Source organism: Temnothorax longispinosus, unplaced genomic scaffold (assembly GCF_030848805.1).
Source record: "Temnothorax longispinosus isolate EJ_2023e unplaced genomic scaffold, Tlon_JGU_v1 HiC_scaffold_53, whole genome shotgun sequence".
NCBI classification, from domain to species: Eukaryota; Metazoa; Arthropoda; class Insecta; order Hymenoptera; family Formicidae; genus Temnothorax; species Temnothorax longispinosus.
This window is the reverse complement of record NW_027270374.1, coordinates 80,728-92,766: the sequence shown is the minus strand read 5'-3', so window position 1 is coordinate 92,766 and position 12,039 is coordinate 80,728. Positions and strand designations below refer to the sequence as shown.

Here is a 12,039-nt window from a genome sequence, read left to right as displayed (position 1 = left end):
CAGCTCGCCGCAACTCGAGACGCCATATTGGGATAAAAGTAGGATAAGGAAATCTGTACTTCCGTAATTTTTTCTCGTTTTCTATATAAAATCGGAGTTCCCCCGAATCATTAATGTATGTACTGCAATTCTGGAAAAGGATTTTTAATTCTGTCAAATTAATACGACGCTACGTGCCGACAAAAAATGCCGGTAAAACAGACGGCCAGCATCCCCTTAAGTAGCAAAATAATGTCAAATGACATTTTAATGACATCTTATTGACGTCATTAAAACGTTATTAAGGGGATGCTGGAGCCGTCTGTTTTACCGGCATTTTTTGTCGGCACGTAGCGTCGTATTAATTTGACAGAATTAAAAATCCTTCTCCAGAATTGCAGTACATACATTAATGATTCGGGGGAACTCTGATTTTATATAGAAAACGAGAAAAAATTACGGAAGTACAGATTTCCTTATCCTACTTTTATCCCAATATGGCGTCTCGAGTTGCGGCGAGCTATCAGCTCGTCACAAGATGTATTTCATATAAGAAATATACCATTGGTACGAACGCGAAAACAAGTTCCCCCGAATTGCACAACAAGAAAAACATCGATAAACCCTCCAAATCAAGATTTGGAAGCGTAATATAAAAGTATAATGTCGACGTGCATCGTGCGTGCAATGTAGCGTGCTATCCTTGTCTATATCTTTGTCTATACAAGGACAGATATAGTTCGCCGGTTTTCTTTACCGACGCCGATCGAGTTCGGCTACGGCTCCAGCATCCCCTTAAGGTATCACACAATCATACGTATTGCACAGATAATATATACCAGTTAAAGAATTTTGGACTGAAAGAAAGAAAAATCTAAATAAAAAAATGTGATGAAATCAAAAGAAACTGACTTGTACTTTTGGGGAATAAAAGTGATTAAGATAAATTTTATAAGTGGTGGTATTTAATTTTATAACTTATTATTTGTTTTGTAATAATAAAAGGTAATTATATATACAATTAATTTTTATTTAAGAGTTAGTAAGTAAATTGATAATAAAATAAATAGATAAAATTCATATTTCTTATATAATCAATATTAAACTTTTTAAATTACGAGTTTGTCACACGGATAAACAGAACGTTTCTGAGTGCGTAAGTGGAGGGAAGAACGCTAGTGTGTGTGGCTATGCGCTTGGTCGCAGCACCGACTCCCACCATTTCCGGTCTTCTCTCGCTGTCTCTTGCATGGCTCCGTGGGACCACGCAATCACGTGTACGACACCGCACAGAAACAATCGTTTTAATTTCAGGTAATTTTTCTTTATTTAATAAATATTGTTCACACAAATATTTTTAAAAGTATTTTTGTATAATTATTACTAATATGTACATTGTACATATATATTTGGCGATTTGTCTTTAAATCCAAAAATAGAGATTACGTGGCATAATGGTCTGCAAAAACCACGTTAATATCATAAAAATCATTTCAATGACCATCTTAAAATACATATATTTGCCTTTATAACCTTATTGAACGAGTCTCTTATGAAATTATTTATTAACGGCTTCATACTTAAATTTTGATGCTAACTTAACCTCAAAATTTTTAACAGTTTAATCCAACTGGAGCCCTTAGTTGGAGATACGTGATAGAAATATGCCGATCCCAAATCTCCTAAAAAGCAGTTTCATTAATTAAATGATTTAACCATAATTATTTAACCATTTACATGATTTTATAATAATTATTGTTTTTATGCTATATGTTACAGTATTGCTTTCCATCAGTGGATGTGCATGCAGTCCAGAGCAGCACCAAGTAGTTTGATAGAAGAGCAAAAGATTTATTTATTAAATATGTAAGTAAGAAAAATTTGATATTTAAATTTGATATAAACCATACTTTCCAATATTAATCGTCAATACTGAAAATCCAAAGTATACGTGTAACATCAACTACAGATTTTCAGTATACATAGATAGTGAATATCACAATACAGATTCATACTTAACCTACTTTTATATTTAAAATATATAATTAGATGTAAATAATAATTACTGTTTTTGTATTATGTTGCAGTGTTACGTTGCTTTCCATCAGTGGAAGTTCACGCAGAGCAGCACCAAGCAGTTTGATTTCTATCAAACTCTTCTGAGCGACAGCTTCATTTATTAGATACATAAGTAAGAAAAATTTAAACTTGGTATAAACTGCGTTCCAATATTTTAATCTCCAGTACTGAAAATCTAAAGTGTATGTATAACATTAACCATAGATTTTCAATATAGACAGTGAATATCGGAACACGTCATACTTAACCCCGTACTCTTATGTTTTAATATGTAATTATGTATGAAATAAACAGGGTGATTTTTATTTCGTGTGCCAATCATCTCCGCTATAATTATCTCAGAAAGTATTGATTGATTGGAAAAATGTTTCAGATAAAAGTTGGAGAGTTCAAGGAGGACCAATAGACAATTTTATTAGATTTTGAGTCCGGGACCTGTGTTAAGCCTAATAGGATCCAAGTCAAATTATTTAAATAAAAACCCCCTTTTTATGGTATCATCTTTTTCTATTAATTAATATGAACAACTTTTGTCTGAAACATTTTTTATTTGCCTTATACTTTTTGAGATATTCAAGGAAAACTTGGTATTTTTTTCAATATTTAGCTTACAATAGATGTTTGTCAATAAATGTTCGTCGGAGTGAAAAGTGGTACAGGACTTTTTGACTTGATTTGGTTTCAAAAATATACTGTTGCAATAGTATTCTAATTTCTTTAAATAATTGTGTACACATGAAAGCTTCAAGAAAATGTATACACAAATATTTAAAGAAATTAGGGTATTATTGCAATAGCATATTCTTGAGACCATATCAAGTCAAAAAGTCTTGTATCATTTTCCCCTCCGACAAGCATTTATCAAGATATAAGCTGAATATTTAAAAAATTACCAAATTTTTCTTGAATATCTCAAAAAGTATAAGGCAAATAAAAAATGTTTCAGACAAAAGTTGTTTATATTAATCAGTAAAAAAAGATGATGTAATAAAAAAAAGGAGTTTTTATTTAAAAAATTTGACTTGGACCCTACTGGGCTCAACATGGGTTTCAGACTCAAAATCTAATAAGATCATCCATTATTCCTCTATAAACCCTCCAACTTTTATCTGAAACATTTTTCCAATAAACCAATACTTTCTGAGATAATTAGTGAAGATAATTGGCATACAAAATAAAACTCACTTTGTATAATTAGATATAAATAATAATTACAGTTTTTGTATTATGTTATAGTGTTACATCATTCTTTATCAGTGGAAATTCATACAGTGCAGAGTAGCATGGAGCAGTTTTGAAGAAGAAAGAGATAGAAAGATAATATCAATATTATTTTCTTAATATTGTATGTAATACTATTATTAAAAATAACAATTTGATAAAATTTAATAATATTCATTAAAATGTTTTAATTTTTAGCAATATTAAATAAATATTGTCTAATATTACACAAATAATATAATATTTTTGCGTTTACAATATCAATATTATTTTAAAATTGTATGTAACAATACTATTAAAAATAATTTAATAAAATTTGATAAAAATTATTAAAATGGTTTTTTAATTTTTAGCAATATTATACAAATATTATAGTAATTTTACCGTAATATTACTGATATATTGCAGTAATATTACCGCAATATTACTGAAATAAATACCAGTAATATTACTGATATTCATTTTCGCGGACATTTTAATATTACTGAAATGTCTCAGTAATATTACTGCAATATTTCTGATACATTTCATAGTAATATTGCAATGGAAAAATAATATTGCTGCAATATTTCTGCAATATTATGTGCTGTGTGGGTTGTAATAAATATTTCATTAATAAAGTACATTCAAAAATAAAACACTTAAGAAAGGGATAATAAACGTTTATAGAAAAACGTTTTTAGTAAACGGATATGCTATAAATATACGTGTAAACGTTTAAACGTTTAAACGTTTATCAGGCCCTAGACTTAAAACACGTGTATTCGGAGAAACGTTTTTAATAAACGGATATGCTAATTATACGTATAAACGTGTTTCCGTTTAAACGTATAATAGCGACCCCTAGTCTCGACACGCTATACACTTCTTTCGGCACGACTTTCGGAGTATGCTTTTTCGAACACTGCGCGGCCACATGTCCATACTCACGGCACTCGAAACACTTTACGCCTTTTTCTTTCGTCGGGCACTCTGCTGCGAGATGCGTCGCTGCACCACAGGAATGGCATCTTCTTCTCTGATGGCCGTCTTTCTGCGTCGCAGTCGTAGCTGCACCTCCTTCGTCGCTGGGCTTGGCAAATCGCTTCTGGTCGCCGTTCTTCGGGATTGCGCCGCTATCCGTCTTTCCTTGTAACATCACTTTGTCAAACGCTTTTCGTAACGAGGCTGCCGAATTAAATCTTTGAATGCGCGCCTGATCACGAAGCGTCGGGTCCGGAATTCCGTCTATGAGATAGTCCACCATGTCCTCTGAGCCGATAGGTACTCGATTCGCAAGTATCATTTTCTCGTGGAAGTACTCGCTGAAACTTTCACCTCGTTTCCAGGAACGTTCTTCAAATTTCTTCCGCAAAGCCACTCTGCTCGGTCGATGGAAGAACATCGTTCTCATCTGCGCTAACAAATCTTCAAGATTCATCTGAAGAAATTCGGGCTTTGAATAGAACCACTCGCTCGCCTTGCTTTTCAGCCTCTTGCCCACTAAAATTTTCGCTTCGCTTTCATCAAATTCGTATGTCATCTTCTGTAATCGCAATTGCCGTTCCCATGTTTCGTAGCAGTCGTTGTTTCCATGGAAGGGACTTAACAAATCCGCGACAGCTTGAACGTCCGTCCTAGGCCGCCTTGACTCGGTTACCGACGACGCTCTCGACGAATGGCCGTCCACTGGCTGATTTCGCTGTTGAATTTGTAGCAACTCTATCTCCTTGCGCGCCAACGCGAGCTCTCGTTCGGCTAACTCTGCTTGTTTCCTCGCGAATTCCAACTCACGTTGATCGCACTGCACTGATCCGGAAGGCATTCCAGCAGCGGCTGCATCGGTTTCACGGGCATCATCGTCTCGTCTTTCTTTGTCCGAAATCCACGAGCCGTTCGGGTCCTTTTCCATAAGCCTGTTAAACAACTCAGCTTTCGTCCCGGTTGTAGTCAAACCTAAGAACTTGCATTTATCTCTCAACGCTTGCGCTGAGAAATCGTCAACCCTCTTCATCGTACAGTTTCACAAGCACATCACACGTTCACAGATCACACCAATGGAGTTTCGTCTCTCTCTCAATCCTGGTTCTGGCTTTCTCAATCCCGGACGAGCCCCCAAGTTTGTAGGAATAAAGATGGTATCCAATGTTTCGAAGGATATAAGAACGGTATAATGTTTATTATAGGATGAGAATAACAGAATATGAGAGATACAAAAGGAACGTTAACACTCTCGCTCGATCTACGCTGAGGCTGAGCCTCGTTCAAACTCCGAAACTACACACGACGCGAAACGTTACAATTCGACTTCTCGGCTTGAAGGCTTCTCTGTAACTGTTCCCTGGGCAACAAACGTCCCTTTGCTCGCTTGCTTTCGAAAAACGACTCTCTACAAATTAACGCTCTGTTGTCATTAGACGATCGACTCTCTAATAGATTCTTCACATGGCAACACGGCATCGCGACACACACACACAACTCGATACATTTCAATACTACAATACTTTTTTTAATTCTTTTAACATTGTGGTAAGAAATATTTCATTTCAATTAACCCTTAGAATAAATAAATTTTTATCAAAAGTAGAATATATCACAAACAAAGTTGACTTTAAATTGAGCACTGCCATTCCTAATTGCACCTGTCCATAATATCAATGTTTTTTTTTTCAAATAAATATTTTCTTTATTATCTTTAATTAAACTTTTCCCCACTTCATTATTCACGGTGTCCTCGATAGTCATTGTCTTCCCTTTGAATGGACATTTAATTTCTAGCAACTCTGTAGGTCTTCCATCCTTAAAGATTACTCCATCAGGGGAATAAGCTAACCATGGATTTTGCTGAGATACTACTAGTCCAGTTTTGATCACTTCTTTACTAGTCTTTTTTTTAAATGCGTCACGAGCTTCTCCTTCAGTTTTTTTTCCCATATTCAGTATATTCACTCTTAAAATTCTTTGGAGTAAAAGTATCATTGCACTTTTTTTTCCAATTTGCTTTTGTGTTTTTTGTATAAGTATAAAGATTGTAACAAATTGAACCTGTTATGCGATATTGACATTCTTCATGCCAGTACGCATACCACAGTTTAGTGTTCTCACATATTTGTTGCAGATCTTTTGATAATTTTATAATATATTGACAACAATTTTTGAGTGGATTGACATTAAAATTGTTAATTGTTTCAATCAGTTCGCTCTCTTGCAACTGTAAGATGGTCTTTATAGCTTCCTTTTCAGCGTCAGTGATTTTACTTTCGTTTCGTTGAACATTGAGCGGATTATGCAATTTCAACAATAGTATTTAAAATCGCCATTTAGGTACCGCCACATTGAATTCTGCAAAGTTGCACACGGCTTTCGATAGCTCTTACCCATAGCTACCTCTAGGCGCAAGGTAGTTTTTCTGCGATGAAAACAATTATGAGCAGGCCGGTGGCCTGGTTGACAAATTTTGCCCCACATATATACAATTATAAAGCATATAGAAAACTATACAAATTTTACTTACAACATTTTTTATATATCTTATTGTTTCGACAATAATTACTTACGCACATAGTACGGATGAGCATGGATAGCGTATATACGGAGGCGTTTGTAATTAATTCTTGAAAATGGTTTATCGTAACATAACTTTCATATATGGTTGAATTCGTAAAAAAATAACCTCTTATTTGGTGATAAAAAATTTTTTAAATTTTGAAAAAAATGTATTGGTGGCGGGGGTATTTAAAAATAAAAGAAATAAAAAAATTGTTTTGTCATTATTTTAAAGTACTTTTGAAGCCATTTAATTTCCATTTTTGAAAAGTTTTTTATCTCTTATAGTTTCGGAGATATTCGGCCCGAAAGAGAAAAACCGATTTTTTCGAAGGCGTGTTTCACCCCCTAAAGATGAATTAGAGCCCCTATAAAAAAATACGTGTCTGTTGGATTTTTGTGTTTAACAACATACTTAAAGGAAATTCAAATCGGAGCCGGACAGTTGTGGTAGTTCCCTTAAGTCATTTGTTCATGGTTCTAGTTGCGTTCATTCGATTCATTATGACTCCCTGAATACGAAAAAAAATTGGCAGACATTTTGCTCACTGATTTTGAGCTGTACAATTTTTTGAAATTCAAGGGGAATCAAGGGAAAGCGGGTATTACGGCTGATTATTGTTATTATTAATAGTTTATAAATAGTTTATAGTTTATTAATAGTCTATAGTTTATTAATAGTTTATAGTTTATTAATATTCATAGTTTATTGTTATTATTAATAGTTTATAGTTTTTAAAGTAAAAAAAAGCAATAAATTTAAAAAGCGTCGTCATCGCTGTCGTCCGAGATACTGTGCCAGTTTTTCGAACCCGATTGATAACTCATGTCGGCGCTATCGTTCATGTTACCTTCTTCATCTAAAAAATACACAACGTGTTTAAATTTGTGTTTCACATACGAACATAATCTAGAGACGCGGTGGCTTCTCGATGGCAAGTATTACAAAGGAAAAAAATTTAAGAAGATTTATAGCACAAAATTTACATTATACATCTAAATGTAACATTAATTATTTTTATTGATATTTTGTAGACGTAGAATTTTTTACTTGTAGCTTGGCGCGAGCGTCGAGTTTTTCAAAAATATATTCAAATGGTCTGCCTTGGGAATATCAGAGGCCTGGATGTCTACCTCATCGATTTTCTTTGTTTTTATAAGAAATCTAAACATCAGTCCAAGAGGCAGACATGAGCACATGATATAGCACACCTTTTTTTTGGGGGGGTCCCAATTGCCTACAAATCGATTGCCTACAGTGTCGTTTGCCAACATCTCATTTGCCGACAATTCGTTTGCGCACAAAAATTATTGCCTACAAGTCGATTGCCTACAAGCACTATTGCGCACAATTAAAAAATTAAGAGACGAATGGACGTTTGCACACAAGATACTATTGCACACAAGCCGCATTGCACACATAATATTATTGCCTACACATCGATTGCCTACAAGCTCTATTGCGCACAATTAAAAAATTAAGAGAAGAATGGACGTTTGCACACAAGATACTATTGCACACAAGCAACATTGCACACATAATATTATTGCCCACAGATCGATTGCCTACAAGCTCTATTGCGCACAAATAAAAAATTAGGAGACGAATGCACACACGACACTATTGCGCACAAGCAACATTGCACACATGAGGTCCGGTTTCTATTGTTGAACGGGCTACACTAGTTCAGAGGGCTGTACTTCTGAATGAACCGCCCTTCCGATTGAGACAGAGTTTTGCAGGTGATTTTGTCACGATATCTAGAGATTATTTATCGATGTCCTATCTTCGGGTTTTTAAAATAGTTTTCCGCCCTTCCGATTGAGACAGAGTTTTGCAGGTGATTTTGTCACGATATCTAGAGATTATTTATCGATGTCCTGTTAGAAATAAAGCGGGTAGACTTCCGAAAACGGCCCCCCTCCGATTTCGATAAAACTTTGTGAAAAGCTTCGTTTTGGGTTAAAATGAAAGCCCTTAAAAGGAATTTTGGCGACTCCTATGATAAAGCCATTTTTTTAGATAAAATGATAAAAAATATAAGAAAATCTTCGTAATTCTACAGGATGTTATAAATTAAATATATACTGTTTGTATTTAATGATTTAATGTTTTTATTATATACTTACAGCAGAATACATAAATAATATGCTTTGTAATATATTATACTTTCCACGCGAACCGAGGTTCACGCACACCCCCCCGTGCTTTCGGGGGAGGTGCGGTAGTCCCGAAATAGTTCACGCATACACTTTCCACGCGAACCGAGGTTCACGCACACCCCCCCCCCGTGCTTTCGGGGGAGGTGCGGTAGTCCCGAAATAGTTCACGCATACACTTTCCACGCGAACCGAGGTTCACGCACACCTCCCCCGTGCTTTCGGGGGAGGTGCGGTAGTCCCGAAATAGTTCACGCATACACTTTCCACGCGAACCGAGGTTCACGCACACCCCCCCCCGTGCTTTCGGGGGAGGTGCGGTAGTCTCGAAATAGTTCACGCATACACTTTCCACGCGAACCGAGGTTCACGCACACCCCCCCGTGCTTTCGGGGGAGGTGCGGTAGTCCCGAAATAGTTCACGCATACACTTTCCACGCGAACCGAGGTTCACGCACACCCCCCCCGTGCTTTCGGGGGAGGTGCGGTAGTACCGAAATAGTTCACGCATACACTTTCCACGCGAACCGAGGTTCACGCACACCCCCCCCCCCCGTGCTTTCGGGGGAGGTGCGGTAGTCCCGAAATAGTTCACGCATACACTTTCCACGCGAACCGAGGTTCACGCACACCCCCCCCCGTGCTTTCGGGGGAGGTGCGGTAGTCCCGAAATAGTTCACGCATACACTTTCCACGCGAACCGAGGTTCACGCACACCCCCCCCCCCCGTGCTTTCGGGGGAGGTGCGGTAGTCCCGAAATAGTTCACGCATACACTTTCCACGCGAACCGAGGTTCACGCACACCCCCCCGTGCTTTCGGGGGAGGTGCGGTAGTCCCGAAATAGTTCACGCATACACTTTCCACGCGAACCGAGGTTCACGCACACCCCCCCCCCGTGCTTTCGGGGGAGGTGCGGTAGTACCGAAATAGTTCACGCATACACTTTCCACGCGAACCGAGGTTCACGCACACCCCCCCCCGTGCTTTCGGGGGAGGTGCGGTAGTCCCGAAATAGTTCACGCATACACTTTCCACGCGAACCGAGGTTCACGCACACCCCCCCCCGTGCTTTCGGGGGAGGTGCGGTAGTCCCGAAATAGTTCACGCATACACTTTCCACGCGAACCGAGGTTCACGCACACCCCCCCCCGTGCTTTCGGGGGAGGTGCGGTAGTCCCGAAATAGTTCACGCATACACTTTCCACGCGAACCGAGGTTCACGCACACCCCCCCCCGTGCTTTCGGGGGAGGTGCGGTAGTCCCGAAATAGTTCACGCATACTTTCCACGCGAACCGAGGTTCACGCACACCCCCCCCCCCGTGCTTTCGGGGGAGGATAAAAACATAAAGTCACGTTACGTTACGCTACGTGACGAGTCTTTTGCGGTAGCTCCAAAGCAAGGCACACCCACTTTTCGTAACAGTAACAGTAAAGTTTTGACCAATTGCGTTGCTCAATTCTTACTTCTACGGTTATAGACGGCCGAATCGAGCAGCAACGCGATTGGTCGAAACCTTACTGTTACGTTCTACAAAAAGTGAGTGTGCCCTGCTTAACGCTCGTTGTAAGTATCAGATAAAATAACCAGAGTTGGGTTATTACGTCACATGCTGAAATCGTCTAATTAGAACCTAGAAGTAGAGCTTGTGACGTCATAACTCAACTCGAGTTGGCTTGAAACCCGACCCAGTCAAAAATGCTATAAAGCCACCGGCACACGGATTATGTTTTCCGGCTGCATTGCTTGCACAAATACCTCGTACCTGAGGTAGAGCGCCGCACACTTTGTTTACGATTGTCAGGCTAAAATCTAAAAAACTATTTAAAAAAACCCGAAGATAGGACATCGATAAATAATCTCTAGATATCGTGACAAAATCACCTGCAAAACCCTGTCTCAATCGGAAGGGCGGTTCATTCAGAAGTACAGCCCTCTGAACTAGTGTAGCCAATTCAGCAATAGAAACCGGACCTCATGTGTGCAATGTTGCTTGTGCGTAATAGTGTCGTGTGTGCATTCGTCTCCTAATTTTTTATTTGTGCGCAATAGAGCTTGTAGGCAATCGATCTGTGGGCAATAATATTATGTGTGCAATGTTGCTTGTGTGCCTGTGGTCCATTCTTCTCTTAATTTTTTAATTGTGCGCAATAGAGCTTGTAGGCAATCGATGTGTAGGCAATAATATTATGTGTGCAATGCGGCTTGTGTGCAATAGTATCTTGTGTGCAAACGTCCATTCTTCTCTTAATTTTTTAATTGTACGCAATAGTGCTTGTAGGCAATCGATCTGTAGGCAATAATATTATGTGTGCAATGCGGCTTGTGTGCAATAGTATCTTGTGTGCAAACGTCCATTCGTCTCTTAATTTTTTAATTGTGCACAATAGTGCTTGTAGGCAATCGACTTGTAGGCAATAATTTTTGTGCGCAAACGAATTGTCGGCAAATGAGATGTTGGCAAACGACACTGTAGGCAATTGATTTGTAGGCAATTGGGACCCTCTCTTTTTTTTTAACATTTTTGAAGCGCTGTCAATTGACAACGCAGAGACAACATGCTGACAGACCATTTTTCTGTGGTCCTTCACATTGTCTTTAATCGAACAATTCAGGTTTGCCAAGTGTGTACTTCATATACACTTTTTTAAATCATAAAAAAAACTTGAAAAATTGATTACTACAAAAGTCAGAGCCCTGGATGTCTGCCACTTCGATTTTCTTCGTTTTCAGAAGGGTTCTGAACATCAGCCTCAGAGGCAGACGTGAACAAATCATATAGTACCCCCTTTTTTTTAACAAATTCGAAGCGCTGTCAATTGACAACGCAGCGCTACCATGGTGGCAGACGCGGTCCTTAATGTTTCTTATGGTACAATTATCGATATTAATAATGTCTGCCACATGAACAAATCATATAGAAATTTTGGCTACCAACTCCCTAACTACAATGACATAAATAATTTAGCGATTAAAATTTAATTTAATTGATCACCGATTATTTTCACTGTCAAATGTCGATCAGATCTGATGATCGAGTGTCCTTACTTTTGTCACATTTCTTCAATTCGTGG

General features: G+C 38.0%; 2 long non-coding RNA genes across 2 annotated transcripts in view; both read left to right on the top strand.

Annotated features, from left to right (window-relative positions):
• The window catches only part of LOC139824720 (uncharacterized), a 36,365-nt gene extending 25,890 nt beyond the window's left edge, over positions 1-10,475 (top strand). Inside the window, exons 2-3 of the long non-coding RNA XR_011735256.1 lie at positions 8,992-9,876; positions 10,302-10,475. This is a non-coding gene — a long non-coding RNA (uncharacterized lncRNA). The remainder of the gene's footprint in view (positions 1-8,991; positions 9,877-10,301) is intronic.
• Positions 553-2,424, top strand: LOC139824721 (uncharacterized). The gene is made up of 3 exons (XR_011735257.1): positions 553-1,293; positions 1,759-1,845; positions 2,067-2,424. It is a non-coding gene; the product is annotated as an uncharacterized lncRNA (long non-coding RNA).
• Positions 10,476-12,039: the final 1,564 nt, after the last annotated feature.